The sequence below is a fragment of the Pan troglodytes genome, chromosome 6 (genome assembly GCF_028858775.2).
Source record: "Pan troglodytes isolate AG18354 chromosome 6, NHGRI_mPanTro3-v2.0_pri, whole genome shotgun sequence".
Taxonomy (NCBI): Eukaryota; Metazoa; Chordata; class Mammalia; order Primates; family Hominidae; genus Pan; species Pan troglodytes.
Genome location: NC_072404.2, coordinates 31,245,107 through 31,273,066, shown reverse-complemented (window position 1 = coordinate 31,273,066; position 27,960 = coordinate 31,245,107). Strand labels below are relative to the sequence as shown.

At 39.7% G+C, this 27,960-nt stretch overlaps 2 long non-coding RNA genes across 2 annotated transcripts in view; one reads left to right on the top strand and one right to left on the bottom strand.

Annotated features, from left to right (window-relative positions):
• The window catches only part of LOC134810525 (uncharacterized), a 381,944-nt gene that overhangs the window by 280,358 nt on the left and 73,626 nt on the right, over positions 1–27,960 (top strand). The window lies entirely within an intron of this gene.
• LOC107975737 (uncharacterized) lies at positions 63–27,879 on the bottom strand. The gene is made up of 5 exons (XR_001719135.2): positions 27,769–27,879; positions 23,157–23,181; positions 20,866–21,061; positions 6,757–6,882; positions 63–162 (listed from the first exon to the last, which is right to left on the bottom strand). It is a non-coding gene; the product is annotated as an uncharacterized LOC107975737 (long non-coding RNA).

Genomic DNA, 27,960 nt, shown 5'->3' with positions numbered 1-27,960 from the left:
AATAAATATACCATAGACTAGGTGGATTAAACAACAAACATTTATTTCTCACAGTTCTGGAGGCTGGAGAGTCCAAGATCAAGGTGCTCATGGATCCAGTGTCTGGTGAGGCCTCATTTCTGGGTTTGCAGATGGCCATCTTCTCCTTGTGCCCTCCTCTGGCTGATAGCAGAGAGGAAGAGTAAGCAAGCTCTCTCATGTCTCCTCTTACAAGAGCACCATCCCATTCATGAGGGTTCTGCCCTCATGACCTTATTACCTCCCAAAGTTCCCACCTCCAAACACCATTACACTGGGGATTTGGCTTCTACATGTGAAACTGGGGATAACACAAGCATTCAGTCCATAACAGCATACTATGGAAAATCTAGTAATTATATTAATAATGATGATAACAAATTGTCCAAGACTATCTTTTAAGCACATGTTGGAAGAAATTGGTTACACCTCCTAAAAAGCATGGCATTTTATCTGGGGTTTTTTTTTCCATTCATTTGTTTTTCCTTGATGAGGGTCTTTTTCAGGGCAATCGTGTGTTTTAGTCACATTGTTCTATATCTTCTGGAGGAGATAAAGTTCCCTGCCAGTGTCCAGTGATGCACTGCAGAGTCCTTGGGATTTCAATCTGTCACCAAGTTCCTGCATGTTGTGATTGCAGCTCTCAAGGCTAATTCTACTGCCAATGCCAGATGTACATGTCAGTGATGTCGATGTCCTACTACGTAGATAAGTGGTTCTCAACCAGGGGCAATCTTGTACCCCAGGAGATATCTGGCAATATGTGAAGACAATTTTGATTAAAGCAGGGTGGTGTGGGAGGGAGCTGCTACTGGCGTCTAGTAGATAGAGGCCAGGGAGACTGCTAACATCCCAAAATGCACAGGAGACTTTCCCCCTCCCCACGACCCCAGCAAATTATTAACCAGCCCCAAATGTCTATAATGCCGTGATCCAGAATTCCTGCCTTAGATTTAGAAACCAAAATGTACTTGAAGCCAAATTTTTCACAAAGCAGCCTAGGAAATTACACTCGTGCACTTAGTCTCCTCATTTCTGAAATAAAAGGATCAGGTTAGATCATCTCTCATCCCAGTGCTAGTAGATTTGGAAGGACTGCTTGTAGCACCTTGTTAAGAAGATTGTAGGTGAGAGGAGTGATGTGGCCACCAATTTATTCAGTAAGAGCATGGCTGGAACAGGAGAAACGGTGGCCTGAATGCTGAGGATTTGCCACTTGGGGATGAGGTGATTTCAAAGGTTCCTCATGCTTATTTTTTCTAGGAGATATTAATTTTGTAATTTTGAACACAACCCCAAAAAGACTTGATTGCTGAGTCCTTCTGGACTGCCCTCCTTTGGGGGTAATTGTAAGATGCCATTAGGGTTGAAAGCAATGCAGTAAAGAAAAGCTCCCTTTGGTGAAACTGATCATAGACCCTTCAATGTCTCAGCAATGAAGAGCCTAGAACCTGTCAGCTGTCCACCTCAGAGGGGCATACTTTCAATATTGATGGGTTCTCCCATCTCTGGGAAGGGTCCCAAGCCAGGAAGAGTCCCCACAACTGGTAACCAAACCCAGCTCATGACAACTAGAGACTGGTGCTACCTCATGGTCACTCTGGAATTCTTTCTTCCTATATATTTAACACTTCAAGGAGGCAACAACAGGGAGTAACCTGTTCAGCAGATGTTCCTGATTCAAATTTCAACCCTGCCACAGACTAGCTATGACTCACTTAACCTTCTGGTACCTCAGTTTCCTCACCTGTAAAATGGGACTAACAATAAAACCTACTCATCGCACTCTTGTAAGGATTTAATAAATGAAAGCATTGAAAACAGTACATGGCATATAGTCAGCGCTCCGTAAATATTAGCTACAGACTATGATCTCAGTAATACACACAGACAATGAATCCTGTATTTATACCCTTGGATTCAGTGTGTCCTGGTGCCCAGCCTGCTTCACTGATGGGATTTTGAGATCTGGCTCATGTTCCTTGCCCACTCTGACACTTCCCTTTTTTTTCCCACTGCTTAATTTACTCCAGATCACAATTGTTTCTGCAAATATTTACATCCCTGGTCCTCAATACTTATACTGTCACCCTGACCAACAGAATCCATCTCAGAGAATCTTAGGACTCAGAATCCTAGAAAATATTTGTCATATAGTGAGAAACGCATATTTGGTCTTTATCTCTGATTTTTAACACAGAGCTTCTAAAACCCTTGGAATTTCCTGAGTGGTAAGAACGATAGGAGAATATTTTGGTATTCTTAACTAGCCCTTCGACTGCTCCTGAGTTTATGCTAATAAGGCGACTCTTGGTGACCCCTAGATAGCTTCAGGATGGGGGCTGGTTGCCAAAGGAACCAACCATGTGATAGAAGGTTGGAACTTTCAGCTTCCTCCTCATCCCCAGACCTCTGGAGAAGGTAGAGGGGATGCAGATTGAGTCAATTACCAATGGCCAATGATGTAATCAATAATACCTTGCTAGGTGATGGAACCTCCATAGAAACCCTAAACAATAGAATTCAGAGAGCTTCCAGATTGATGAACACATCAAGGTGCTGGGAAGGCAGTGCACCTAGAAGGGCATGGAAGCTCTGCATCCCCCTCTCATACCTTGTCCTATTCAGCTTTTCCGTCTGGCTGTTCCTTAGTTGCACCCTTTATAATAAGCTGATCACAGCAGTAATGTGCTTTCCTGAGTTCTGTGAGTCATTTCAGCAAATTATCTAACCTAATGAGGAGCATGTGGGAATTCTCAAATTTACAGCTGATCAGTCAGAAGTATGGGTGATAAGTGAAACTTGTGACTGGCATCTGAAGTGGGACCAGTCTTGTGTGCCTGACCTCTTAACTCACAGGATCTGATACTAACTCCAGGTAGACCATATCAGAATTGAATTGAATTGAATTGTAGAACACCCTGTTGGTGTCCAGAGAATGGGAGAATTGGTTGATATGAGGAGAAAACTTACACATTGGATGTCAGAAGTAAAAACAACCCAAACATCTACTGCAAATACATTTTTTTAAATGTTCTGTTTTATGAAGATAATCAAAAGTTATACATACTCTTTGTAGTAAAATTCAAAAATAGAGACAAGCTCCTCCTCCCCAAGTTTGCATGATAGATAAGTCACTCCATTTTTTGGACTTCCACTGCAATTTTTATAGCTCTCTTTAATAACATTTGATGGTTTCTGTTGCATTTTTTTCACCTGTATTCTGCCTGAAACTGAAGTACTCAAGGAGAAGGAACTCTAGAATTCTATGCATTGCCATACACCCTGTGATTGCCGCCTTCATTCAAGAATGGGTCTATATCTAAATCACTGACCAACTATATGAAGTGATTGAGTGAATACATGAATGAAGAAATTAATAAGACTAATAAACATTTTTCATCATAGTCTTATCTTGTGCATGCCAGATCACTTGAGACTGGAATAAAAATCCTAACTCTAGCTCCAGGCTGTGTTATATGTGTACACATTTTTATGACTTACATTGAAAATTAAGCACTTGATAATGACTTATTTCATTTTTATGAACATGTAAATTAGGATAATAAAATCTGAAATTAAATTCACAGGCCAACCTCAATTCAGCCATCTCCAGTCTTCCTTGCTATGTCCTTTCTAGGGCACTCGGCTCAGTAGTTTAGTCCATGATATTTTACATTTTCCTGGGTTTTGTCTCTCCCTGTATTAGCCTTTTCACTGAATCCAACTACTCCTTTTAGACATGAATGAATGACCTAAGGTTACATATGATGAGTAAAAAGTAGATTCACAAAGGAATGTCTCCAGGAGCCTCTGGTAGTAGAACTTACAATAATCCTTTTCTGTGGCTTCCTTAGGAGTTTTAACCATAATTATCTCAAATATAAAGAGTTCATAAAGCACGTTAAAAAGTGCATGGATCCTGGACCTGATCAAGTTTCTAGACCCATTAACAATTTGCAGGAAATATAGAGGATAGAGAAATATGCTGGTGGGGTCAGCACAGTCAGGAGTATGGAAAACACTACGAAACAAAGACTAGTTTCCTCAAAAAACAAACTAAGAGAGACAGAAAGTGATAGAGAAAGGAGGAAGATAGGGGAGATGGAGGCATAAACTACAGGTTAGAAGTGACTGAAGAGGCATATCAACCAAAGGTGTGGACCGCATTTGGATCTTGACTCAAGCAAACAAATGATTAAAATAAAAAGACATTTATGAGATATTTAATAACAAATATTAAGATATCATTGTCAGTTTCTAAAGGTGAGATAACGGTACTGTGGTTATGCACTTTTAAAGTATTCTTATCTTTTGGCGGTATATACTAAAGTATTTGTCAGTAAAATAATTGTATTTCTCAGGTTCAAAATAATATAAGAGGGACTTCTATTTCCGGCCAAGGTGACAAAACAGGAACCAGATTTACCTGCTGCCTGGAGCAATGCCCTCCCTCAATAAAGGCAAAATAGATGAAACAGTGGTTTTTAAGGCAGCGGGTGCTGGACAATAAAGGACAGCCTTCCCTGCGAGGTAGGTAAAAAAGAGGTGAGTCTTATGAGTGCCACAGCTTCCTGCATTGAGAGGGTCTCTAGGTGATGGCACAGAAAATATGTGACCAAGAGAGAGTCCAAGGGATTCCTTGTGGAGAGGAAATCGAGCTGAGACTCCACGGAGAAAACTGCGTGTGGGACAGAGCACTGGCGATGAGAGAGATGCCTCTGTGGACAGTTACCCTTGAGTATTCAACAGAGTACTGACTACTGTATGGCTGTCAAGGAAATACCTGAGGCTGGGGAAAGAACCAGCCAAGAGGGTAAGAGGGCACAGTGCCTGGAACTCATACAAGGTGGAAATAGTGCCTGCTGTTACCAACCAGACTGGAGAAACTATAATGCAAAGGACAATGGGTTGTGTAATGTGGGATAATTAGACCTAGACTGAGCATTGCTCTGGACCTGCCTAATAAATCATAAAAGTCAAACCCAGAAGGATCAAACAATTTCCACATAACTTAACTGCATCTCAGAACTATGCTCAAGAATATTCATGAGAATACAAAACTGTCCTCCACCCAACAAGGTAAAATTCATAACGTCTGGCATCAAAATGAAAAGCTACCAGGTATGCAAAGAAGCAGGAAAACACTACCCATAATGAAGAGGATAATCAACCAATAGAAGCTAAGAACTAGCACCGATTTTAGGAATGGCAGACAAGGACAATGAAAGTTATAAGAACTCTATTGCAGGTGTTCTAGTACAATGGCTGGAGTAACTATACTAACATCAGAAAAAAATAGATTATAAGACAAAAAATTACTAGAAACAGAGGAATGTTTTATAATGATAGAAGGGTCAATTCACTCTGAAGATAAAATGATTAAATAATAAGTGCACATAACACATAGCGAAGATTAGGATCAAGGTGGAAACCAATTAAATAGAAAACAGGAAAAGAAAACAGAGAAAAATCAATGAAATGAAAAACTTATTTTTTGAAAAGATCCAATAAAGCTGACGACCCTGTAGCCAAACTGATCGTGACACAAATAGAAAAGATACAAAGTATCAATATCAGGAATGAGAAAGGTGACAACATTACCATTCTACAGACATTAAATGAAAACAAGGAAATCATGAACAACATTACACACACAAACTTGACAATTTAACTAAAATGGAAAAATTCTTTCAAAGACACAAACTATCAAAGCGTGCTCAAAAAGAAATAGATAACATAACTAAACCTATATCTATTAAATAAGTTAAATATGTATTTAAAAACCTTTCCACAAAGAAAACTACAGGCCCAGATGGCTTCACTGATGAATTCTGTCAAACATTTGAGGGATTAAATAATACTAACTCTATACAAACTTCTCCAGTACATTCAAGATGATAGACTATTGTTCAATTTATTCTACGAGCTCAACAACATTTTAAGAAAGAAAAATCCACAGAAAATAGAGCTCCTTACAAAGTTATTGTTTCAATGAACAACAAATCCTGAAATCCCCTCTGTTCTATCTTCTAATTATTTTCTAAGTCACTTCTTCCCATTCCCATTACCCCATCCTGTTTTATCTGGATAATTACCTAAACCTCCTTACTGCCTTCCCTTTATCTAGTGTTACTTTCAGTTCTCCAAATCCAGTTTCATACTGCAGATGGAGGAATTTGGCTCTTCTTTCCCCCGGGTGAGTCCAAAGCCTTTGATAAGGCTTATAAGTTCCTCTGTGACGTGTCCTGCTGATCTCTCAGTCTCAGCTCGCATCTCCTCCCTTCCTTGTGCTTCTGTCCCTGAGCCAGACACACTGACCTGCTTGCTCTTCCCCAACATGGTGGTCATGTGTTCACTCTGTCCTCTGGGTTCTGGTATCTGCTGTTCCCTTTTCTTGGAATACTTTCTCTACCCTACCAACCCCCATTTCATCTTCTTCTGGTTAGTCACAGCCTATTACTTTAAAACAGATAGCAATTCTTCCATGAAACCTTTCCTGACCACTCCTTACCCCCCAACCCAACTCTGGGTCCAGTGCCCTCCTAATGCTCCTATAGATTATTTATCATAATCCGTGACTATTATCTGTTTATTTCCTCACTAGGTTATCACCTCTTTGAGGGCAAGGACCATGCATCACTGTGGTCCTCCCAATACCCACAACATTCTGTGAGACAGAAAACATGTTCATCAAGTATTTGTTAAATAGATAAATTCCATTTATTAAATGCTTACAGTTCTCCAGGTACTGTGCTATGTACCGTGCTAGGTCCTGCGCTAGGTACTTCACAGGCATTATCTTTTTCTTAACACATCCATCCAAGAGGTTCTACTGTTATCTTCATTTTATGGAAGAGGAAACTGAGGAAGAGAAAATGAAACAACACATCTGACATCACAACAGATATTTTTCAGGGACAGAATTCAAACTCAAGTTAGTGAGTCCTTAGAGTCCATGCTTCTATCCACAGTAACTTACAAATGAATGAATGATTTCAACAGCTACTTACTGAGTACCTGCTGTGTGTTACAGTCTGTTCTAGGTGCTGGGGATCCAATAGTGAATAAAATAGACCAAAATTCATGCTATTAAGGAGCTTACATTCTACAGGGGAAGACAATCAATAAATAAAATACGTAGATAATTTGATGATACATGATAAAAGGGAACAAAGGCAAGGAAGAGAGATGGGGGTTGCCAGTTTTAAATAAGGTGATCAAGGAAGGCATGACTGAGAAAATGGCATTTGAGCAAAGACCTGAAGAAGATGAATAAAGAAACAGGTGCTTTTTAAACATTGAACAATGCCTTGTAAGCAAAGAGTTTGAGATAAATAATACATAGTTTTGTAGCATAAGTATGTCCTGTATAAAGGATAAACTTAGCCTAAAAAACAATTTGTCTTGGTTTTTTTTTTTTTTTTTTTCCTGAAATTCTGGCAACCCTACACTCATGGCAAAGCTCTCTTCTAGGTCAGACTAGGAAAACTGATTTCATTGCTAATTGTGGGTCTATAGGATCTGTGTTTCTCTGGAAAATCTAGAAGATAAGATTGCAGGGAACTGGAGTATTAGCATGCAGCTTTTGTGGCATTCTCCTTGGCAGGGCCCTTGCTCTGCATAGATATCTCCCATAAGCAGGAAATATTATTTTGTAGATCTTGACAGATGGGTCTAGCCCATAAGGAAGGACATTTAGGATGATTCATACCAACTGGCATATCAACAGACTTTGAAAGAGAGCTATTAAAAATGGGATTGTGTTAGCTCTGATTTGTGCTAAGTAAAATAAGCAAAACAAGGAGCCTATTAGAAAAAAGATGTGAGACATTTAGCATTTGAAGGTTTTGAAAGGCAGAAGAAGGGCCCGTGATTAGTCCTTATTTTGCCACGTCGTAAAATTCTGCTTTTCAAGGAAGAGCTAGTCGTACAGTGATTTTTGCTTGAACCTAACGTGTTATCTAAACATGGGCAGAGCCGGACATACATACAAGTGAGTGGGTTCCTTCACATGGGCTCAAAACGATGTAACCACATGGAAAACTCTAAATCGAGAGCAGTTGTAACAAGTACACCCCATAATTATATGTCTTTTCATTGCCTTCCCTCAGCTCATGGCTTCACACGTGTTTGCCTGAAACTTCTTCATGTGATGAGCTTAAATGTTACTTCCTCAGTGAGCATTTTGGCACCTCTAGGACTCTATTAAATAATCTCCTTGCTCTCTGTCCCCTTTCATAATATTTAACATACTTGTAATTAATTGTATAGTTTCCATCTTCTGAACCAGACCATGTATTCATTTTATCTGCTACCATCTCTCCAGCAACTAGCATGGTTTAGGCAAATAGATGGTGCTCAATAAATATGAATTGAATTGATAACAAACATTTCAAGAGCTTGGCGGCCTCACCAGTCTAAGCCAATTATGAATTCTCTTCTAACTCTGCATCCAATCAAACCCATAGGAGAGTCAAGAAGAATGGTACCTTTTAATTCTTTAAATAATGAATTTGTGTAGCATTGCTTTTGTAAGGGAAACATTATAACACTATTAATTTTTTTTCAAGACAGAGTGTTCCTTTATTGCCCAAGCTGGAGTGCAGTGGCATGATCTTGGCTCACTGCAACCTCTACCTCCTGGGTTCAAGCGATTCCCATGCCTCAGCCTCCAAAGTAGCTGGGATTACAGGCATTTGCCACTACACCCAGCTAATTTTTCTATTTTTAGTATAGATGAGATTTCACCATCTTGGCCAGGCTGGTCTCGAACTCCTGGTCTCAAGTGATCTGCCCCTGTTGGTCTCCCAAAGTGCTGGGATTACAGGTGTGAGCCACTGCACCTGGCCCACTGTTAATTTTTTTAAAGTGTAGTTTATCTTCTAAGACCAAAGGAATAAAGGGAGCTAATATGTATACGGAGTCTTAGACTGTTCTTTTTTGGAGAGACAGCTGAGAATATATTATAAGATAATATGGACATTATGATCAACAATATGTACAGGTCAATTCTACATTGATCAGCATCCACTTGTTTTGGTAACACACTCACCTATTAAATAAGATCACAGGATTTGTGAATTTCTCATATATCTACGACTATGTCTCCATGAAGCTAATCCAGAATAAAGAGGCATTACTTCCACAGGAATAATAACATAGTAATAGCTAATGCAGGATTTCCCAAACTCAACACCATTGATATTTTAAATAGGATAACTCTTTCTCTTCTTTTCTTTCTCTTTCTTTCTCTCTCCCTCCCTCCCTTCCTTCCTTCCTTCCTTCCTCCCTCCCTCTCTCTCTCTCTTTCTTTCTTTCTTCCTTTCTTTTTTTCTTTCTTTTTTTGGTGGAGTAGGGAGGTAGGGGGCTTTTCTGTGTATTATAAAATACCTGCATTCTGCCCTCTAGAGGCCAGTGACATCCCCCACCCCAAGGTGTGACAACTAAACGTGTCTTTATACACGTCCCCTGGGAGCAAAATTGAATTCAAATGAGAATCACGGAGCTAACTTTTACAAACTGCTTAAAACATTCCACCTCCCTACCAAGTGTTCCCAGAAGCAACCTCATTTAATCTTTCAAGAGAATTACTATGAGATAGGAATAATTAGTATACCCATTCTATAATGGAGAAAAAGTTTAAGGATTGCTGAAGGTCACACAGCTGGTAAGTACCGAAAGTCAGGCTTTCCTCACTACTCTGTTCTTCAAGTACTTTGTGGGTGGAAAAGCAAAGCGGGGGTGCGAAGCAGGTGCCGGGCGTTGCTAATGCGAAGGCTCTAGGACTGCTTTCCAGCAAAGGCCAGTGAAGGACAGCCCAGAATTCCTTACAGGACTTCACTAAGGAGGTTACCCTAGGGCAATCAGAACTAGTCTATCTTCCTTTTTTTTGTGAGCTTGCCAGCTGTCAGCAGGCCACATGCTTAAGTAAACAAGAAAGATATAAACAGGAAGATGAAAGCCAAAATTAAATTTTGTTGTTGTTATCTGTTCTCTTACATTTAGATATAGCGAACCCACACAAAGTGAGTCCATTGCCTGGGTGCCAGATTTCAGCCTGGGGTGCCAGACTTAAAATCCAATGCCAAATTTTTTTATCTTAAAGACCTCTCCGTGTCTGGGAGGGCCAGAGAAAGAACTCAGATAGGGCCAGGCTGAAAGTGTAGGCTCTGCCTGTGGCAAAACTGTTTTGTGAGCAGTCCCCATCCTGTTTCCAGAAGAGAAGAGCTACCCCAGTGACATCAGGGACCAGGGAGTAGGGATGAGACTCCTCTAGACCTGGCTGATAAAAGATACCGCAACAGTTAGTCTCTCTCAGCGGTATGATTTGGCCAAGGCCAAAAGAGATGTGGCAACAGGGAAAAGCAAGAAGGTTCCCAAATATGTGTCCCTTTCTGGGAGCAATCAAAGGAAACCGCAGGAGGAGAGCAAGTCTGTGACCATACTAGGAAAATTTTGTTGTTGTTGCTATTATTGTAGGAGTTTTGTTTTGTGTCAAAACTTAGACGTGAGGAAAAGCTGTCATTTTCATTAAATTTTGATGTGAATTTTTACCCTGAACAATTGAATACCATTTGATCCTTTGGGTTTGAAAATCATCTTTGAAAACTTTTGGAAACCATCTTTGAAAACCATCCTCATTTACAGGAACAGCCAAAAAAAAAAAAAAAAAAACAGTGTTCCTGACTCCCACTGTACCACTGTCCCCCTCCTGCAGGATGACAAATGTCTCATTTGCCTGAGACTGACGGCTTTCCCAAGATGCCAGGCTTTCAACTCTAAAATCAGGACAATCTCAGGCAAACTGAGACAGGTTGCTCACTCCCCCAACCCAATCCCCTCCTCTACAACCGCCCGGCCCGGCGCAGACTGGACCGCCTTGCCCTGGAAATGCCTTGGAACAGCCAGTCATTTCTCGGCAAGCATTTCTCAGGCACCTATAAATATTCTTCGTGCACCTATTAAGTCCCAGAGGCACTGAAGTGAGAGAAAGATAATCCTGACGTCACCACGGGACTGACTAGTTCGGCAAACAGAAAGTTAAACCTCTTTCGCAGAACTGAGTGAAAGAGCTGTGGGAGGTAAGAGGGAGTCCCCAGTACAGACTGGGGTCCTAGGCTTCTCAGAGAAGGTGACACCGCGGCTGAATCTTACAGAGCAAGTAGGAGTCAGGCAGATGCAGAAGGGGGCAGAGGTGGGTAGGAGGCTGCAGACAAGAGGAGGAGTGTGAGGGGGCACCGACGCTGTAGGAAATGACCCCTGCAGGAGACGCTGGTGTAGGACCCCCCTTCATCGGTCACGGATCTCAGACAGCCCCTTTAGTCCTCCTCCTCGGCTTTTTCTTCAAGCCCCAGGGAATTACTTGTCTACTGTCCCCTTGGGCTGCCATCAGCCATGCCATCGGTCTTTCTTTTCCCACCAAAAGACTCTCTTCCTGTGTGGGTCGTTCCCGATTGGCTTAGTTTTTAAAGCACAGTCTTTGGAAGGAGACTGTGCCTGATCCTGGTTTGCTGGTGCAAAATAGATGTGTTTGATCCTAGTCCTATCACTTGCAGTAATGTGGCCTGAACTAAGTTACTGTACACCTTTGTGCTAGCTTTCCTCAACTGGAAAATGAGGATGAACACCGTCCCCAGCCTAGCAGAGCCGTGAGGATTAACCGAGACGGTCCACGCAGAGCTCTTGGAACAGGTCCAGCTCGTAGGAAGCCTATTTATTCCTTCCCTGACCTGCTAGGTTCTTAGGTGGCCCCGGGACCCTTTTGGGGAGTCTATGAGGGATTTTACCTCTGGTAATTAGGGAGATAATGGGGTTTCTAATTATCTGACTTGGAGACGTTACAGTAAAAATAGAAAGACGGTAAAACAGGAAATGAGTTGTCAGCTCCGCCTGCCATAGCAAAGCCTGGAGATGCCTAGAAAGACCGAGAGAAGCTGAACTCAGCACCTAAAGCTGTGGTTCACAACTAGGGCCAATTCTGACTCCTGGGGGACATTTGGATGTCTGGACATTTTTGGCTGTCATAGATGTGGTGAATGTTATGGCATCTAGTGGGTGGAGGTAAGGGATGCTGCTGAATGTCTTACAACACACAGGACAGCCCCCACAGCAAAGAGCTACGCAGCACAAACTGTTCATAGTGCTGAGGTTGGGAAACTGTGACATAGAGCAAAACCGAGAGAAACCCAGGAGAGACTTGAGGCTGTTGCGTCCTGGCATTCAGGGAAAACAGCTGCCTGGATCAGGAGAGAACTGAGGAGCATGATGACGTTACGGCTTTCCCAGAGGCAGGCTCAGAAGGGGAGTGGATGTAGACTAGCTGGGCCACAGGCACCAAGGGCTGTACAATTTAATAAAAGGATGTCTGTGCAGAATGAGGGCAATCCTGGGCAAAGGAACAAAATGATGCTCTATGGTGCTGGAACACCAAAGAAAACTGAGAACACTAGAGAAAACCAGAAGAAACTTCAGACTATACAGCTGGGAGGTATAACCTGCTGTTGTTTAAACCGACTCTGAAGAACACAGGTTTGCAGAACACAGTGCTGGATGGAGGAGGGCGTGTCTTCCCCCAGATAGCTGTGCAAGTGTAGCGATTGAAGAACTCAGCCAGAAATCACGAGAGCAAATGTGCCACATAAAGCACAATAAAAGAGTCAAAGAAAAAGATCCTATACACATGGAATCAACCCTGCAGTAAAATGGAACAAGAAGTTTAAGCTAATGGAGTTAGTAGGTTGAATAAGGGAATTTATAGGGTGTCATTATAAATAAACTTTATCTTTGTTTCTCCTAGTGTCCCTTTAAGCCTACTCAGAAGGAGAAGCCCTTGCTTTCCTCTAAAAAAGTTGGTCTTTCACAAGAGTAGCAAGTTTCATGGTCACTTTGAATACCCAGCACAACGTTTTAATTAATACCTCAATCTTGATACAAATCTTCCACCATTCCCCAGCTAGTACTGGTTGCAGGAGGGTGGCTGCCTTTAGGGAGGCGGAGCGAGTCCTTCTCTTTCCCCCAGCATTTCTTTTTCTCCCCAAGCTTGACAGCCAGAATTTCTGGTCTTGCCAGTATCAAAGCTGAGGGAAAGAAGATGGAAAGTTCTCATTTGATGCTACTGTTGTTAGATGGCTTTGCTGTCTCTGGGTCTAGCTGATGTTTAACACTAACACTTTCTGTCATGGAGAAACTCATGGCCTCATCAAAAGCTCCCTGACTGAACCTTTTCAACTGCAACTTCTATGTTACAGAAAACGCATCCTGTTCTTTTAGCCATTGACTCCACTCAGCCCGGGATTTGGGGTAAACCATTTCACTTAGGCTCTCTGCCCTTCCAGAGGGGCATCTGGAGCAGAACTTAACATGACTCTAAGTTTCCATAAGAAATACTAGAGCATCACTTGCTTGGACAAACTCTGGGAGTGTAAGTCAACTCCAAAACAGTGGTAGTTTTTCTTTACTCCTCTATTAAAGCAAGTTCCTACTCACTTCTCTTGCTTTCTAACATGAGAGTCATATATCTGTTCTCTGTTTCCCATTGAATCCAGAAATTGCACATTAAATTCCACAAAAATTTGTATTAAAGATCTCTCACAAGTTTGAGGTAAAGCAACGACATCTCTCATCACTCTATCCCAGTATCCCAGTCTCTACTTTCTTGACTTTTTTTTTTTTTTTTTTAGACAGAGTCTCGCTCTGTCGCCCAGGCTAGGGTACAGTGGCGCAATCTTGGGTCACTGCAACCTCCACCTCCTGGGTTCAAGGGATTATCCTGCCTCAGCCTCCCGAGTAGCTGGGACTACAGGCACGTGCCACCACACCCGGTTAAGTTTTTGTATTTTTAGTAGAGATGGGGTTTCACTGTGTTAGCCAGGATGGTCTAGATCTCCTGACCTCATGATCCGCCTGCCTCGGTCTCTGAAAGTGCTGGGATTACAGGCGTGAGCCACCGCACTGGGCTTCTTGTCTCTTTTATATTCTCTTTGATGAGGGAGTTTGGAGTAATGCAACCAACTTTTTGATATTACTTTTGAAAATCTTCATCATGGCCTGATCTTCACTTTCAAATTTTATTTCTTTTGTATTTTGTAAGCAAAGAACAGATGACCAAGAAAAGCCACCTGGAGATATATATAGATGTATATCCATACACACAAACACACACACACATGCATGTATGTTGAGCATTCCTAATCTGAAAATCTAAAATCTGAAATGTTCCAAAATCTGAAGTTTTTGAGCACTGACATGATGCCACAAGTGGAAAATTCTATGCATAAGTACTTAACACAAACTTTAGGTATAAAATTATTCAAAAGATTATATAAAAGTACCTTCGGACTATGCATATAAGCTATATATGAAACATAAACAAACTTCATGTTTAGAATTGAGTTCCATCCCCAAGATATCTCATTATGTATATGCAAGTATTCAGAATTTTTTAAAGAAATGTTATTCAAAACACCTCTGGTCCCAAGCATTTTGGATAAGGATGCTCAATCTCTCTCTCTCTTTCTGTGTGTGTGTGTGGGTGGGGGTGGGGGTTGGGGGTGGTGGCGCTATGAAAATTCAACCTATGAGTTAAGTAGCAAAATCAATGAAACCAAAGATCAAATTAGTAGGCAGGATGGAAAAGGATGCTCAAATAAAAAATATGCAAAAGAAATATAGAAATAAAAAATACCATAATTATGAGATATAGCAGATAGATATAGCTGTGCCTACTTCTGCCCCATAGGCGTTTCAGAGCTATGGGAGGCAATATTTGAAGACACAGCAACTAAGAATGACCAGAAGTGAAGATATAACACCTTACATAGAAAGAACTAGAGAGTACTGAGCTGGATACAAATAAGAAAAACTATACATAGGTATATTATAGCAAAATTTAGGAGCAATAAACGCAAAGAGAAAAAAAATTCAAGCTTCAAAAGAGTAAAAGTGGTTTACCTAAAAAGAACAAAATTCAGGTTAACACTAGACTTTTTGACAATACGTGTTCTAGCACATTCAAAGTATTGAAAGAAAAAATAATGAACTTCGAATTATAGCCACTTAAACTTTCACTGAATAGGTAAAAAAAATATATTTTCAGGCATACAAAGTTGCCAATAATTTGTCACATTAAATGCGAGTTCTCTGAGGAACTCAAATGACTCCTTCGTGAAGAAGATTAATTAATCCAAGCAGAAGCAATGGGATATGGAAGCAAGAGTGCACAAAGAAATAACCTGTTTAATAATATATAAATTAGAAATGACTATAAATTTATATTTACATACAGTAAATATTTTATTTTATTTTTTTATTTTATTATTATCATACTTTAAGTTTTAGGGTACATGTGCACAATGTGCAGGTTTGTTACATATGTATACATGGGCCATGTTGGTGTACTGCACCCATTAACTCATCATTTAGCATTAGGTATATCTCCTACTGCTATCCCTCCCCCCTCCCCCCACCCCTCAACAGTCCCCGGAGTGTGATGTTCCCCTTCCTGTGTCCATGTGTTCTTGTTGTTCAGTTCCCACCTGTGAGTGAGACATGCGGTGTTTGGTTTTTTGTCCTTGCGATAGTTTGCTGAGAATAATGATTTCCAGTTTCATCTATGTGCCTACAAAAGACATGAACTCATCATTTTTTATGGCTGCATAGTATTCCATGGTGTATATGTGCCACATTTTCTTAATCCAGTCTATTGTTGTTGGACATTTAGGTTGGTTCCAAGTCTTTGCTATTGTGAATAGTACCGCAATAAACATACATGTGCATGTGTCTTTATAGCAGCATGATTTATAGTCCTTTGGGTATATACCCAGTAATGGGATGGCTGGGTCAAATGGTATTTCCAGTTCTAGATCCCTGAGGAATCGCCACACTGACTTCCACAATGGTTGAGCTAGTTTACAGTCCCACCAACAGTGTAAAAGTGTTCCTATTTCTCCACATCCTCTCCAGGACCTGTTGTTTCCTGATTTTTAATGATCGCCATTCTAACTGGTGTGAGATGGTATCTCATTGTGGTTTTGATTTGCATTTCTCTGATGGCCAGTGATGATGAGCATTTTTTCATGTGTTTTTTGGCTGCATAAATGTCTTCTTTTGAGAAGTGTCTGTTCATACCCTTCGCCCACTTTTTGATGAGGTTGTTTGTTTTTTTCTTGTAAATTTGTTTGAGTTGATTGTAGATTCTGGATATTAGCCCTTTGTCAGATGAGTAGGTTGCGAAAATTTTCTCCCATTTTGTAGGTTGCCTGTTCACTCTGATGGTAGTTTCTTTTGCTGTGCAGAAGCTCTTTAGTTGAATTAGATCCCATTTGTCAATTTTGGCTTTTGTTGCCATTGCTTTTGGTGTTTTAGACATGAAGTCCTTGCCCATGCTTATGTCCTGAATGGTATTGCCTAGGTTCTCTTCTAGGGTTTTTATGGTTTTAGGTCTAACATTTAAGTCTTTAATCCATCTTGAATTAATTTTTGTATAAGGTGTAAGGAAGGGATCCAGTTTCAGCTTTCTACATATGGCTAGCCAGTTTTTCCAGCACCATTTATTAAATAGGGAATCTTTTCCCCATTTCTTGTTTTTGTCAGGTTTGTCAAAGATCAGATGGTTGTAGATAAGCGGCATTATTTCTGAGGGCTCTGTTCTGTTCCATTGATCTATATCTCTGTTTTGGTACCAATCCCATGCTGTTTTGGTTACTGTAGCCTTGTAGTATAGTTTGAAGTCAGGTAGCGTGATGCCTCCAGCTTTGTTCTTTTGGCTTAGGATTGACTTGGCGGTGCGGGCTCTTTTTTGGTTCCATATGAACTTTAAAGTAGTTTTTTCCAATTCTGTGAAGAAAGTCATTGATAGCTTGATGGGGATGGCATTGAATCTATAAATTACCTTGGGCAGTATGGCCATTTTCACGATATTGATTCTTCCAACCCATGAGCATGGAATGTTCTTCCGTTTGTTTGTATCCTCTTTTATTTCCTTGAGCAGTGGTTTGTAGTTCTCCTTGAAGAGGTCCTTCACATCCCTTGTAAGGTGGATTCCTAGGTATTTTATTCTCTTTGAAGCAATTGTGAATGGGAGTTCACTCATGATTTGGCTCTCTGTTTGTCTGTTATTGGTGTATAAGAATGCTTGTGATTTTTGCACATTGATTTTGTATCCTGAGACTTTGCTGAAGTTGCTTATCCACTTAAGGAGATTTTGGGCTGAGACAATGGGGTTTTCTAGATATACAATCATGTCATCTGCAAACAGGGACAATTTGACTTCCTCCTTTCCTAATTGAATACCCTTTATTTCCTTCTCCTGCCTAATTGCCCTGGCCAGAACTTCCAACACTATGTTGAATAGGAGCGGTGAGAGAGGGCATCCCTGTCTTGTGCCAGTTTTCAAAGGGAATGCTTCCAGTTTTTGCCCATTCAGTATGATATTGGCTGTGGGTTTGTCATAGATAGCTCTTATTATTTTGAGATACATCCCATCAATACCTAATTTATTGAGAGTTTTTAGCATGAAGCGTTGTTGAATTTTGTCAAAGGCCTTTTCTGCACCTATTGAGATAATCATGTGTTTTTTGTCTTTGGTTCTGTTTATATGCTGGATTACGTTTATTGATTTGCATATGTTGAACCAGCGTTGCCTCCCAGGGATGAAGCCCACTTGATCATGGTGGATAAGCTTTTTGACGTGCTGCTGGATTCGGTTTGCCAGTATTTTATTGAGGATTTTTGCATCAATATTCATCAAGGATATTGGTCTAAAATTCTCTTTTGTGGTTGTGTCTCTGCCAGGCTTTGGTATCAGGATGATGCTGGCCTCATAAAATGAGTTAGGGAGGATTCCCTCTTTTTCTATTGATTGGAATAGTTTCAGAAGGAATGGTACCAGCTCCTCCTTGTACCTCTGGTAGGATTTGGCTGTGAATCCATCTGGTCCTGGACTCTTTTTGGTTGCTAAGCTATTGATTATTGCCACAATTTCAGAGCCTGTTACTGGTCTATTCAGAGATTCAACTTCTTCCTGGTTTAGTCTTGGGAGGGTGTACATACAGTAAATATTTTAATATATTTTATATACATATTACAAAATCTGGAATCAAAAGTTTAAGGATTTAAGAAATAGAGAAGAACATGGGGGATAGTGAAAGTGTGTTAGAGTTTTTGTCATTTTCAAGTGGAAGACAAAACTGTTGATAAGCTTTAAATTTTAAAAGGGAAAATTAAGACTATGTATGAATCTGTATAACTTCAAAATATCAGTGAAAAAATTTTAAACAAATGTAAACATTTATCTTTTTAAATAAATACAAGAAAGTATAAAGAGTAATTTTTAAAACATGGTTAAATATAAAATAAAATGTCAGAAATAAGTCCTAATATAGAAGAAATTACAATAATGGTAAATGAGTTAAACTCTAATTGAAAGAGAATTTAAGCTCTGATTTTAAAAATAACCCAGCCGTATACTACTTACAGGAGACATTGAAAAAATAAAAGTATACTAAAATGTTGAAAATATAGGGGAAAAGACTATATCAAGAAGGTATAACAATAATGAAATATATTAGACAAATACTGGACAAATAGATAAATTTTTGGAATAAGTCTACAAAACAACAATTGTAGTTATTAATAAATATATGTATATAAATATATATATTTACACACACATACACACATGAGTTGACCACATCAATAAGAAGTTTTAGGCACAAAATACTTTGGAAACAATTGCCCGTTTTGTTATAACTAAGATATTAGAATCCAAATTATTATGAAAATATAATGTAGATTATGATGTTCAATCTGATTTTTACAAAAAAATCCTGACACTTTTATTCAAGGAATTATTAGACATAGAGAAACAACAGACTAGATTATGTGATAATATAACAGCCTGATTTGCAGAATGCTATTCTTGGTCAAAGTAGTTGTTAACTGCCAATAATAAAAAATTAACTCAAGATGATTTAAAGACTTAAATGTAAAACCCAAAACTATAAAACAAACAAAAAAAAAACCCTAGAAGAAAATCTAGGCAATACCATACAGGACATAGGCACGAGCAAAGATTTCATGATGAAAATGCCAAAAGGAATTGTAACAAAAACAAAAATTGACACACGATATCTAATTAAACTAAAGAGCTTCTGCACAGCAAAAGAAACTATAATCAGAGTGAACAGACAACCTACAGAATGGGAGAAAACATACAGAATGGGAGAAAAATTTTGCAATCTATCCATCTGACAAAGGTCTAATATCCAGAGTCTACAAGGAACTTAAATACTAATTTGCAAGAAAAACACAAACAACCCCATTAAAAAGTGGGCAAAGAACATGAGCAGACACTTCTCAAAGGAAGACATACATGTGGCCAGCAAACATATGAAAGAAAGCTCAACATCACTGATCATTAGAGAAATGCAAACCAAAACCACAATGAGATACCATCTCACTCCAGTCAAAATGCGATTTTTAGAAAGTCAATAAAAAACAGATGCTGGCAAAGTTGCGGAGAAAAAGGAGTGTTTTCACACTGTTGGTGGGAGTGTAAATTAGTTCAACCATTGTGGAAGACAGTTTGGCAATTCCTCAAAGACCTAGAGGCAGAAATACCATTTAACCCAGCAATCCCATTACTGAGTATATACCCTAAGCAATATAAACCATTCTATTATAAAGATACATGCATGTGTATGTTCGTTGCAGCACTATTCACAATAGCAAAGGCATGGAATTAACCTAAATGCCCATCAATGATAGACTGGATAAAGACAATGTGGTACATATATACCATGGAATACTACACAGCCATAAGAAGGAATGAGATCATGTCCTTTGGAGAGACATAGATGGAGTTGGAAGCCATTATCGTCAGCACACTAACACAGGAACAGAAAACCAAACACCAAGTGTTCTCACTTATAAGTGGGAGCTGAATGATGAGAACACGTGGACACATGTTGGGGAACAACACACACCGGGGCCTCTTGGGGGCTGTGGGGAGGAAGAGCATCAGGAAGAATAACTAATAGTTGCTAGGCTTAATGACTAGGTTATGGGATGATCTCTGCAGCAAACCACCATGGCACATGTTTACCTATGTAACAAACCTGCACATCCTGCACATGTACCCCTGAACTTAAAAGTTGAAGAAAAAAAAGAAGACAGAATATGTGATGGGCAGCACAAAGCACCAGTTTTCCACGATGTCTAGACAGAGAGGAAAGAAACACAAGGAAGAAGTGGAAAGACAAGGGAGATTTTGAAATAAGGCAAAATCTGGGCTCAAATTGAAGTCATGCCTCATTGTATCTGTATTATTGTCAACAGGTTCCTTAACCACTCTGATATATAACCCCTTCTCAGGATTATGCTGTCTTGTGCAAAATGCCAGGCATAGCTAGTCTTTTTCTTGTCACCTTACTCAGCATCATGGCCGATGGTCCAATGTGCTCATACAAATGAGCTGGAGACCATGGAGTCATGCAGGAAACACTCATGTGCATGAGCATTCACCACTGGGAATTGTAAAGATGTTGGAAAATGGCTATCACTTTACAGGCCACTTACAGGGCCAACATTCTGATTCCCTAAGCCTCTGTATTGAGGTAGCTGGAGCCTCTCTGATTAATTGTGTAAAATATCTCAACCCTTTGGAACTTTCTAACATCATCATCATCTCTGCACTTATTTGTGTTCTCCAGTCTTCTCTTTGGCAAGCATATTTATACTTGATGAATACTTTTTACACATCAAAAATAGATACACTTTAAGATTTAACTTAAAAGTTTAAAATTAAACTTAGCAATGTGAAAATTTGTAAACAAAACTCTTAGATACCTGCTACCCTGTTAGCCTTGCCACGTCCTCTGTCTCCTCCTCAGTCCTGAGGTGTCTGTCTCCCTGAGTCTTCCAACAACAGACAGATACAAACGATAAACCTCACTTGCGGCAGGGGTGAAGTCAGTCAGCTGGGTCCTTTTGGTAAGCAATATTCTCTAGAGTTCTGCCGTTGCTGACTTTAAATACAGGTGGCCTCCAACATTAACAAAAGGTCAGTTAGTTAATCCACCATGACAACCAGATCCCTGATCCACGGGTGTTATCTCAGCCTCCGTTATCTCACTTGGGCATTAGCTAAAACACCCATTTATTATGTTGTCAGGTTTTATAGATGACATCCACCCACAGAGGTGCTCAGATGATGGTGGAGGAGAATGGTGGGAAGACTTTCTAAAACAGTGAGACATCAAGGGTAAGAATGTTCTGGAAAGATGGTACAATGTACATTAATCAGGTGATGGATACCCTAAAAGCCCTGCCTTGGTAATTATACACTCTGTGCATGTAACAAATCTGCACATGTACCCCATAAAATCAACAAAATAAATAAAAAATAAAACAAGGCTAATTGAAAAAATGATATGCTTTCCCTCTAAAATGCTAATAAATAAAATAAAGTGCATATTCTGAGGTTGCAGTGAGATGTGAATGAACACGGACCCAGGAGTCTTTTCCACACAGGCTAATGCTGGCTGCAAGGTCAGCAAAATGAGGCTATCCAGTACATCAGTATGAACTTAAAGTAGCATTAATAAAGGAATAATGTTTTCAAAAAACAGAATGTTCTGGAAAGACATTGGGAATGGCATAGTCATAAGGAGAAACTCAGAGAGGCATGCAGATAAAGATATGAAGAATCAGTCACAAATGAGGTTCTAGGATAAAGAAAGAGGTAAGGAGGCTTAGGACAAGAAGATTTTCTTAAGATTTTTGGTATAAATATTTTTGGACAACACATGGATTTTATAACAGTAGTTTTAATTTCTGTAAAATTTTGCAAATGTAATTCTTTCCAACTCAATTTACCAAGACATTACCTCACTGTATACTCTGGGAGAGCCTATTCATTTCTGGGATTTGGCCAGGAGATAGTTCAAATAAAAAGACCCTGTGAGTAAATTAAACCATATTAAATCAATTTCAGTTTTTTAGGACCTCAAATCCTTCTTTTCTTCATATCACTCCACTTCGTTTTATTTGTTCATGTAACTTCTAAAATGAGAATTTTAAAAATAGTATAAATTATGGAATACGTAATTATAGAATATGTAACTATATGGATATGTAATTATATATGTAACTATAATATGTAATTACATATGGAGCATATAATTAAACAGAATATGTAATTACAGAATCGTATGTAGCCATGAAAAATTATGCTGTGGAAACAAGTTTCTTAAAGAATGGTTTGAGAAATAACTGCATCATAATTGGCTAGGGATGCATATGAATTACACAGACTCCTGGATACTACCCCAGAATTATTTGTTTAAGATCTCTGTTCAGAAGAATTAAGAAGATGCAGCTAAGCATCCTTCTCAGGTGATTCTTGGGCATAGTAAAGGTTTAGGGATATTTAGTAGAAAAATATTTAATGGTATGAGAAAGTGTTTTTATATAATAAGTGTAGTATAATTCCAATTCTGTAAAACAGAAAAATACTTTAAAATGCTTAGAATATAGGTTAGAAAATAGAGTGATATCCATTAAATTTTAGCAGCAGTTATTTCTGGGGTGTAGAATAATAATTTACTTATTTTTTTCCATGTTTTCACTTTCCAATTTTTCTACAATGGAAATAGGTTGATATTATATTTGGAAAAAAAGCTTAGTTTTCCTTAAAATATTGAGATTTGTATGGATTCTGAGGAAGGTCTTACTGACAGCAGCTTGTTGTGAAACAAGAATAAACAGAATCAGGAAGAAGGGAACCTGAAGAGGACGGAGCAGGAACAAGAAAAATGATCCTCTTGAGTCAAGAGGGGTGGGAGAGGGGGCTTTGGGGACAGGCAAGAAGGAGACTTCAGCCCCATGAATTACATGTTAGATAAGTACGCAAAGCCACATTTTTAAAGCCTTTTATGTTTGGAAGAAACATCTCATAGGAAAAAGGTTAAACCACAAACTATAGATTCCATTCTCAATGTTGTTTTATTTCTACTGAAAGCTACTCCTTGTCAAGATGTATTTACTGAGAAAATATTTTTCATGTCTCACAGAGGAAGAAGGGAACTTTCTCTGACTTTTGCAGAGCAATGATGAATAAATACTCACTAGCTACCTACCATGTGCCTAGCTCCGTGCTCTGGGCTGCAAGAGATAAAAGGAAAGTTGAGTCAGATCTCTTTCTTATGCTTGTTATACATCAAGGAGATTATAACCTGGTTGGGGAAATGCAACCCCACAAACTCTAAGCAATTAGCACGGTAGAGCTGAAATTTGTGGATGGGAATAATAGCACAACCTTGTGCATGGGAGAGCTCTCTGAGGGGCTCATGCACTGAACTGAAGAAGGATTTTCAAGGTGAAGCATGAGTCACAATGTTTTCCGACAACTTCTTGGCAAGTTGTGGTTTCAATGGGGAGAGTATTACCAGTTGTATCCAATTTAGGGAAAGAATAGTTTCTCTGAATCTTGTTTCTGAAGTATCAAATATACACATATTATAGTGATGAAATAAATGATAGTAGTCAATGCACCAAACCATTTTGAAAAGTTGCCTTACTTTAATATTTTATCATTGGCTAGTGTAGACTCTTTTGTGCAGCATTTATAATCAATAAATATATATTTTGCTAAGTACTGTGCTAAGTATTGGGAAATATTTGTTATATCAGATTTTATTTAGATATCAAGTGCTTTGCATTTATTTGGTCTCTTATTGAGAAAGCCAAAAGGGTTTAAAATTCCTATCCCATCAATATCGCCTTTCAGATCTTTTCCAATCCCAAGATTAAACAGCTATATCTACGACTCTGTCCCCAACGGAGTACAAAAACAAGCTGCAAGTGTATGTAACACTTTGCACTTCAGTGCATCAGTGGCAGAAGAAAATCAATAGAACAAATAAGTATAGGGTACCACCGTTAAACTGCACACAAATACCTGTCCATTATAAAGTAACATTGGGAAAACATTTAGAAAAGTGAATTTATCATTTTAAAATTGCAATACCTACCCCATTGATTTTCCCAACATTATCTTGAAACAGAAAGTGGAAATAGAAATTCATTTTCCTAGGCTGGATGCGATGGCTCACGCCTATAATCCCAGCACTTTGGGAGACCAAGGGGGGTGGATCACCTGAGGTCAGGAGTCCGAGACCAGCCTGGCCAACATGATGAAATCCCGTCTCTGCTAAAAATACAAAAAGTAGCCGAGCGTGGTGGTGGGTGCCTGTAATCCCAGCTACTCGGGAGGCTGAGGTGGGAGAATCACTTGAACCCGGGAAGTGGAGGCTACAGTGAGCCAAGATCGTGCCACTGCACTCCAGCCTGGGTGACAGAGTGAGACTCTGTCTCAAAAAAAAAAAAAAAAAGAAAGAAAAGAAATTCATTTTCCTGTTTTACTGATAGAATACATGAGATGTTAAATGCTGATTATCTGTGGCTATGGAAGGCATGGAAAAAATATAACTGTGTTCAAAGCAACTGGCTGATTTAGTTGGTTTAGTGAAAGAAGTGGCCAAACCATGGCGGGGGAAGTTGCTAATTCAGTAAAGCGTTCAATCTCAGTAGCTATTTCACTGGTTTGACTTACTTTGTGACAGTCAATATCAAAACCATGTGGAGATTTCAATTTGGCATTTTATTCAAGATAGCGAAGCAGTGGGTTGGTTCAGTTAAACAACAACAACAAAATGGTCAGTTCAATAAGGGAAAGATTATGAAATCACTTGTCTCATTTAAATAGGAAAACAAAAACAATGAATTGTTTGAAGTTTCAAACAAGGTTGAGGAATTATCCTATTTTTTAATATATCTGATGCCTTTCTAACCATCCATTTACCAAATAAACATTTGGTAAATTTGCCATTCTAATCATCCATTTACCAAATAAACATTTCTTTTTGAATAAATAAGCCCACATATGACACTCAGGCTCTAATGGGTTCTGTATTATTCTCGAGTATAGGTCTATTTTCTAGAATTCTCCATGTTCTCTTCTCTTCATTCCTGGGCCTTCTTTCCTTCTGTCCCTCTCCTGTGCACAAGGAGGCCTGCACTCATTTTCCACAATGGCTCCTTGTGGAAAAGTAAAGCAAGAGGAGGCTCTGACAGCCTCAACCAAGATCTCTTCCTGCTGTTTATGGGTGTTTGTGTGAATGAATGTGAAGGTCAGAGAAGTTTTATGATATTGCTCTCACTGGTTCCAATCCCAGCACACCTCATTTTGAAGGCCAGAGGTTGTGATCTTGAGTAAGTAACTAGGCCTTTCTGTAAAAAAGGGCTACAATAATACCTGCCTGGTAGCTCCCTGAGCAAAGTTGGTTATTTTCTCAGAGCTCAGTTTCCTTTTTCATACAAATGAATGTGATAAGAATACTCACCCTGCTGAGTCTTAAGCCAGATATTACACCAAGGGCTTTCCATATATTATCTCATTTAATCCTCACAACAATCTCATGAGACAATCATAATTATCATCCCAATTTTACAGATGAGAAAACAGACACAGACGTTTAGTAAGCTACCCAAGGTTATATACAAGTAAGTGACAGAGGCAATGGTTAAGCCTGAGTCTATCTGATGATACTCAACTCTGTGCTCCTAACTTACACACAGTACTTTCTCCTCCATACACACATGCCAAATAGAAATACAGCTTTCATATCATATGTAGGTGGCCGGAATCAAGGGCCCAATAAGCCCCAAGGCTGCAAACACATACTTTTGGAGAACAAGCCTTTTCCCATTTCAGTTGCTATCACTCATGCAGCACAGGCTTTTAGGAGGAAGAACTTCAGGTAGATTAGCCCCTGCCTACGAGACTGGATACTATGGAGCAAGCCAAAAGGCAGCGATCCATGGCCTGGGCATGTTCTTTCTCAAAAGAAGCTGCTGTTTCAATTGGTTGGCATCAGACCAGTCTGATGATCCACAGCTTGTATGCATGATCCTTCTCTCAGGGAGCATCCCAGCAGAGCAAAGACAGGCACTTCTCTCCCACGTTCCTCCTAAGGAGGCTTAGCAACCCTCCTACTCCTTAGGAATCCTACCTCAGGGTTAGACAACCAGGCCTCAGAGGGACAACCCCCACCCAACATGTTCCCAGGTTTGCTTACAATTAATTGCCTTCCTCCATGGGAATTTCTCTGGGCACATCCCTTTTGCATCATGGCCTTGTGGAATCAGTCCTGCTGTACCAGTGCAAGTATCATCACATTGTAGAGAACTGCCCAAAGCTATGCAGCTGGAAAGGTAAGGACAATGCCTCTCTTTGAGCCCTCACCACCTCCCATCATGCCTTTATATCCCCTTCCCCAGGTTCAGCACTGCTCGCTACGACAGACCCCCATAGTCAACTGCCCTCCTTGCCCACGTGTCTGTAACCTTCTTAGTGACTCCTTCCCCACACCAACATGTATCAATCTCAGGTCTCATTCCCAGAAAATCTGATAGAGGAATTTATTCTGCTCTGATCGTGACTGAACAAACTACTAAAGTCGTTCATTTTTATGATGAACTTTTTTCCCTTTGATACCCCCAGAATGCATCGCGATATCCATATGTAAAAAGAAGTCATTTCTTCAGTTCTTTTTCATGTCCTAGAACAGATTTCCCTAGAACCTTGATAGAAGGCTCTCAGTACTGCTTGTGGGAGCAGAAATTAATGTCCTGTTTTTAGCTAGCCTGTGTGTACTTGAGAACTCGTGTCCTCTGCGTCAGTAAAAAGGACCGCTGAAGAGTGTCTCCAAATTGTTTACTGCATGTTTAACTGGAACTGATAGACAAAATATAGGGTTTTTTCTTTGCAAGAAATTTACATCACTGTGTGCTCATTTTTTCACCATGTGTGAACTCTGCACATTTGTTTAAACAATTTTTTAATGTAGTATAAGGAAAACTTTCCAGAAAGACGTGACTGGGACTAGAGGCATAATTTAACATTAGGTTATATCCACAATGGCAAAGAGAAATGGTGAGTTAAAGTAATTATTCAGATAATTTGGGTAAAATGGCCCTGTTTCTGCTACAAAGGGAATAGCATTTTGTTAGGGTCAGAATTTTCCAGGTTGACTGTTAACCCTGTTTTCCCACTCTCTACTTTGTCTGTGAAAATTATTTTTCAATTTGAATTGATTTTGTTTTTCTCGGGAAGGTAGGGGCATTGGGAAGGAACGGAGAGAGAGAGAAATGGGGAAAACAACTGAATTTCATTCATACAACTGGGACCACATCCAGTTTAAGTCCCATATGGGTTTCATTTCTGTGTTTTAAACCATTCCAAAATCTTCACCTTGGTCTGGTAATTAGATAAACCGAGACAAATGAGCCGACTGGTCCCGTGGTTCTTTAATCACAATGGCTCCAGAACAAATGCTTCCTCTCCCAATAATACCCACATGCCAGATCCAGAAGACATTCATCTCAACATGCTGGCTTTCTGGGCACCGACCGGCCCAGGTGATTGAATTTGTCTCCCATTTGCAGCATAAATGTGCTCTCTATCACCAATCATTTCAAAGCAGAAACATTGCTTTAAGTTTGGCACGGCATGGGTGAGAGCCTGCCTCATTCAGGGGTGATAGCTCCTTTCACAGGCCTTATTATTGGCATAATCATTCTTTCAGATGGGTCCCTGGAGGCTTTTGCCTTCCCTCGCTGCTGTGCATTTTCTCTGATGGGTTTTAAAAATAAACAACAAAAAGTTTCCTAAAGTTAAGGAATACTTACAGTTGGCAGCACTGTCAAGAATATTCAAGGATCATGGAGACAGAAAGCAGAATGTTGGTTGCCAAGCGCTGGGGGTGGGCAAGGGAAGCTATTGTTTAATGGGTACAAAGTTTCTGTTTGGGAAGATGGAAAATTCCGGGGATGGATGGTGGTGATTATTGCCCAACAATGTGAATGTACTGAATGCCACTG